Genomic DNA, 5,743 nt, shown 5'->3' with positions numbered 1-5,743 from the left:
CTGGAGCTGTTGCAGCAGATGACCTCTGCAGGTGTGGGAATTCCCCCACATCGTCAGGGCGCGGGGCTGGGATGGACTTCCTGCCTGCGTTTTTGACTGTTGATCTTCCTATCCTTTGGATAGTATGCGCAGAGTGGAGCATCAGCATTGTGCTCCTGTCGGCAGTTCACGCATTTCCGAGGAGCATTTCTACCTTCGGAAATCTTTTCTCTGAACTTTCATGAGGAAGAGCGCAGTGTCGGCCCCGTGGTGCGTCTCGTGGACACGCCGTGCTCATGTCCCCGCTTTGAGCAAATAGAACAAAGTGGGGCCAGGGATTTGTAGACGGCGCACGTAAAGGGTGCCAGGGTGCCAGGGTGCCAGGCCCTCAGCCATTTTAATTCGGGGTCCACCTCCCCCTCGTACGTGAAGATGATCTCTGGGTCACCACTCCCTTAACTTTCATGCGTCTCCCATGAATGACGCGTTCGTTGCATGTTGCCATTTCATGTTTTAATTTCCTTTGCAACATCGAACACAATGACGTTCGCACATTTTCCTTTCCCAAAAACCTTTGCTTTTTCCAGCACTTCGCCATTTGCACCAGTCGTAATGTGGGCAAAAATTGGTCGTTCTTGCATCTTACACATACATATTTCTCCCAATCTTGAGTTCTATTGGTCCGTGTGTTTTATTGTAAGGGTCCATTTTTAATGTCTGAAAGACCCATCGATATTAATCGCCGTGCGGTCAATGTCGACGGTCTCCGGTCTACCCGGTCTGAAGTGCGCACACAGGTGTCCGGGGTCGTGACCTCCACTGAAGCAGGTCCTGCCACTCTGCTTATTCTCGTCCTTTCAGCGGGCTTGCCAATATCCTCCTCACTGAGGATATGGCATCTCCCGTTCCCATGTGTTGAGCTGCGGCCGTCCTCGCAGGCACTCCCGACCACGCAGGGCTGACCCGAGTGCCTGTCCTTTGAAAATAAACGGCTCACAGGTGTGCGGAGAATCTTGCAATTTTAATTTCACTGATGATTCTGTGTATCACTTGGGAACTTGTCAAGGTAACCCAGATCCATTAAGGACAGGTCACGAGAGAGAGAGAGAGAGAGAGAGAGAGAGAGAGAGAGAGAGAGAGAGAGAGAGAGAGAGAGAGAGAGAGAGAGAGAGACAGAGAGAGAGAGAGAGAGAGGGAGGAGGAGGGGGCGGGAGAAGAGAGAGAGGGAGGAGGGAAAGAGAGAGGGAGGAAAAAAGAGAGGATGGGGAGAAAGAAAAAGAAAGGGGGGGAGGGTGAAGAAGAAGGAGAGAGAGAGAGAGAATCAAATCAGAATCAAATCATTTATTTAGACAAAAAACTACAAATACAAAAGCATGATCCATTATACAGTACGGCTGAGCCCTCCAGGAGTGTGACTCCTTTCGGAAGGTCCTGCTGCACCATTTATGGATGTGGAACAACCGTATACATGATGCAAACACAAGGATGCGTACATACAAATTAAGCTGTTACATAATAACCACATACCAATTGAAAACAAAGAAAAATTACATTTATCACTAGAACATCTAGCAATATTACTTGTCATCTTAGATAACTATTTACTTTATTTTTACAGAAGCATCAAAGAAATTAGAATAAATTAAATATATTACACAGCAGTTATACATTGACAGGTTAGAGAGCCTATTGGGATAACAAATATTGTTTGAGTGTGTTTTAAGGAGAGTAATGATGTGCATTCTCTTGCTCTGTTTGGAAAATCATTCTATAATAAAGGTCCGCGATACAAGATACTCGCTTGTGACTGTTGAGACCTCATGAATGGGACAGTTATTAGGTTATTATTTCGTGTGTTATACCGTTCGCTTGCTCCGGTAGTGAACATATAATTTCCAAGAGTATATGTACATTTATAAACATACAAGCAGCAGCAGTAAGTATTTATATCATTATATTTCAATAATTTTAGCTGCAGGAAGCCGTTATTTGTATGGTCATATTTCGTCAATCCCAAGATAGTTCTTATCACTCGCTTTTGAATTGTGATCATGGGCTTTAGAGTGTTTGTGTGAGTTGCTCCCCATAGGATTTGCCCATCCGTACGGGTATATCAAATCATTATATAGGTACGTCGGGGCCTTTGTACCTGGCACTTGTTCTGTGTGATAGATCAACCCACACAGTGTACTTAATTTACATTGACTATAATTACTGTGCACTTTCCATCTTACTTGAAAATCTAAGTAAATACCAAGAAATTTTATGGATTCTTGTCTCTTTAATGGTGTCTGACCTACTTTTACTGGCGGATGAGTGACTGGTCACTGATTATTCCTATGGAAGATGACATAATGGGATTTTTCAAGATTTAGAGTAAATTTATTCAAGCAAACCCAATTCTCAGTACTTAGTTATTCGTTATTAATTGTATTTATCAACTCATGTAATGAATCACCAGAGGTGTAGAGACATGTATCATCGGCATAAATAACAAAATCTAATTTACTTGCATTGAATGTCATTGATATTATTAAACATTGAAAAGAATTGGGCCCAAAATGGAGCCTTGAGGAACACCATATGCTAAAGTACTTAATGAAGAATAGTTGCCCAATGATACATATTGAGTTCTTTTTGCTCAAGAAGAAAACCATTTGTGAGCTGAATCTCGAATTCCATAATGATGCAATTTTTGGAGCAACATGTTATGGCAGGCAATGTCAAAGGCTTTGGATAAATACCCCCAGAGTGAACTTTCTCTCATCGAAGGCTTTGATGATACCATTTTTGAAGTGAACAATGGCCGATTCTGTAGATATATTTTTCATGAAGCCATACTGGGAGTCAGTTACTATTCGGTGTTCATTGAAAAAGGAATTTTACTGCTTACTGATAGTTTTCTCCAAAGTCTTACTGAAAACTACCAGGACCGAGACAGGACGAAAGCTGCTCAGTTGACACCGCTCGCCTGCTTTGAACAGAGGATGGACTTGAGCTTTTTTTTATTTATCTGGAAATATTCCTGTTTCTATTGAGCTGTTTATAATATGCATAGGCTTCAGTATGGCTGGAAGAATCTGCTTCACTATGAACAAGGGGATATTATCATGAACTTTTCAGTTCCTTTACAACTAAAAGTTCAGCTTCAGTGATTGGCAAAAGCGAAAAAGTACTTAGGATCTGAGGTCCAAGAAATGTCTGGAGATCCCCATGGTGATGAGCAACCATTTCCGCTAAATTGTTGCCAATGTTACTAAAATGATTGTTGAATATGGAGGCAGTGTGTGCTGGTTCAGTTATTTCTTTGTTATTAACCAATATCTTATTTGTCAGATGCTCCTTTTTCGATTTAGAATGTTATCCAAGATTTTCCAAGTTTTTTTTTTTCATTTTTGCATTCAAGCATATTTGCATAATAATTATACTTGGCATCACGGATAATGCGTGTTACTTTGTTACGCAGGCAACGAGAGAGAGAGATACAGAGAGAGAGAAAGAGAGAGAGAGAGAGAGAGAGAGAGGGAGAGAGAGAGAGAAGAGGGAAAAGAAAAGAAAGAAAAAGAAAATCAAGTCCCATATTTAGAGATTATACAGTATATCACCCCATTATATACCACTACCCCCCCAAAAAAAAAAAAAAAAATAGATATCTAGTCCTACCAAATCATCACATTTAGCCCAATTTAACCTCATTTTATGCACACACACACCGTCACACACACACTCGAATTTATTGAAAAATAATGTAAAACAAAAGACGTTATTCAAGTTATCGAAAGACGACGCAGCAGTCACCTGGTTGTCCGAAAGCCTGGCCTTGTGTCCGAATTAATGAAGTGGTCGCTGGCCGTCGCTTGGTTTCCCGCCCTTGCGCAACCCGATGCTCCGCTCTCATTTTTTGGGATGTGTTCGTGTTTTTTTTGTGTTCGCGTTTCTTTCAGTTGTCTTTGTTCGCGTTTCTTTCTGTTGTCTTTGTTCGCGTTTCTTTCTGTTGTCTTTGTTCGCGTTTCTTTCTGTTGTCTTTGTTCGTGTTTCTTTCTGTTGTCTTTGTTCGCGTTACTTTCTGTTGCCTTTTTCGTGTTTCTTTCTGTTGTCTTTGTTCGCGTTTCTTTCTCTTGTCTTTGTTCGCGTTTCTTTCTGTTGTCTTTGTTCGCGTTTCGTTCTGTTGTCTTTGTTCGCGTTTCTTTCTGTTGTCTTTGTTCGCGTTTCTTTCTGTTGTCTTTGTTCGTGTTTCTTTCTCTTGTCTTTGTTCGCGTTTCTTTCTGTTGTCTTTGTTCGCGTTTCGTTCTGTTGTCTTTGTTCGCGTTTCTTTCTGTTGTCTTTGTTCGCGTTTCTTTCTGTTGTCTTTGTTCGTGTTTCTTTCTGTTGTCTTTGTTCGTGTTTCTTTCTGTTGTCTTTGTTCGTGTTTCTTTCTGTTGTCTTTGTTCGTGTTTTTTGTGTTGACTTTGTTGGTGTTCAGGTTCCTTTGTGTTAAATGTTTTTGTTTTTGTTCGTATTTTTTGTTCCGTGATGTATTTGGTTGGGTTGATGTGTATTGTTTGTTTTGATGAGGTGGCTGTGTGTAGGTGTAGGTCTTTATGTTTGGTTATTTGCCTGTTAGTAAATCTGTCTTATTGTCTTTATATGAATAATTAAATATATGTGTGCATCTGTGTGTGTGTGCGTGAGTGTGTGTGTGTGTGTGTGTGTGTGTGTGTGTGTGTGTGTGTGTGTACTGATTTATGTTTATCGGATTTCCTGTTTAGTTTGTTTTTTTCCTTTTTTTCGCCGAAGTCCATATTTGTCGTCTCATCCTCCTCCTCCGATCATAAAGCTCCCTTATAAATAATGAAACATTGGACTTCTCTTTATTGTCATATTTAAGTCATTATGTGATCGTTCATCGTTAGTATAAGTTATCAGACTTAACCGCTTGTTGGGTCCGGTTTGACTGCTTGTTTCTCAGTTTCCGGTGTTCATTATTTTCGTCTTTTTTAACCAAATCATTTTTTTTATTCATTTTCTTTAGTCTTTTTTTTATACTATTTCTTGCTTTATATGATACGTATTTCTGTGATTTTTTTGTGTGTGACGAAATCAACGTATTATGTTGGCTTTATTTTTATATTTTTCTGTGTTCCTGGTTTATCGATTTTCTTTCGCGTGTTTTAGAGAGATACTTTTAGCGTCTTGTATCGCTTTCAGACGTCGACTCAATGGCTTTACAAAATTAATATGTGCGTAAATAAGTCGCCGAATCTACCCATTTGATTTCCTCGTCTGGTCCGTATTCTTATAATTTCCTGTCTATCGCATAATCCGCTCCATCTACTTGATTTATCATATTTTTTCTCTTTAGGTTGTTTTATGCACTTAGTCCTATACGGACCACTGCGTCGAAAGAACCAGGCGATGCGCTGTGAACACTGCTTTGACGGATCGGTTTTTCACGTGCGGTGAGCGTGGAGGAAACTTTGGCTTCTCTCTCTCTCTCTCTCTCTCTCTCTCTCTCTCTCTCTCTCTCCTTCTTATATAATAATAATAATAATAATACCAATAATAACAACAACAATATTAATAATAATAATAAAAATATGTATGTAAATAATAATAATAATAATATATATATATGTATATATATATATATATATATATATATATATATATACATATATCTCTCTCTCTCTCTCTCTCTCTCTCTCTCTTTCTCTTTCTCTGTCTTTGTTCACGCTCTTTCTTCCCTTTTTCCATTTTTAGTGTATGTGTTTCTCTGTCTGTCTTT

Source organism: Penaeus vannamei, chromosome 7 (assembly GCF_042767895.1).
Source record: "Penaeus vannamei isolate JL-2024 chromosome 7, ASM4276789v1, whole genome shotgun sequence".
Taxonomy (NCBI): Eukaryota; Metazoa; Arthropoda; class Malacostraca; order Decapoda; family Penaeidae; genus Penaeus; species Penaeus vannamei.
This window is presented reverse-complemented; position numbering follows the sequence as displayed.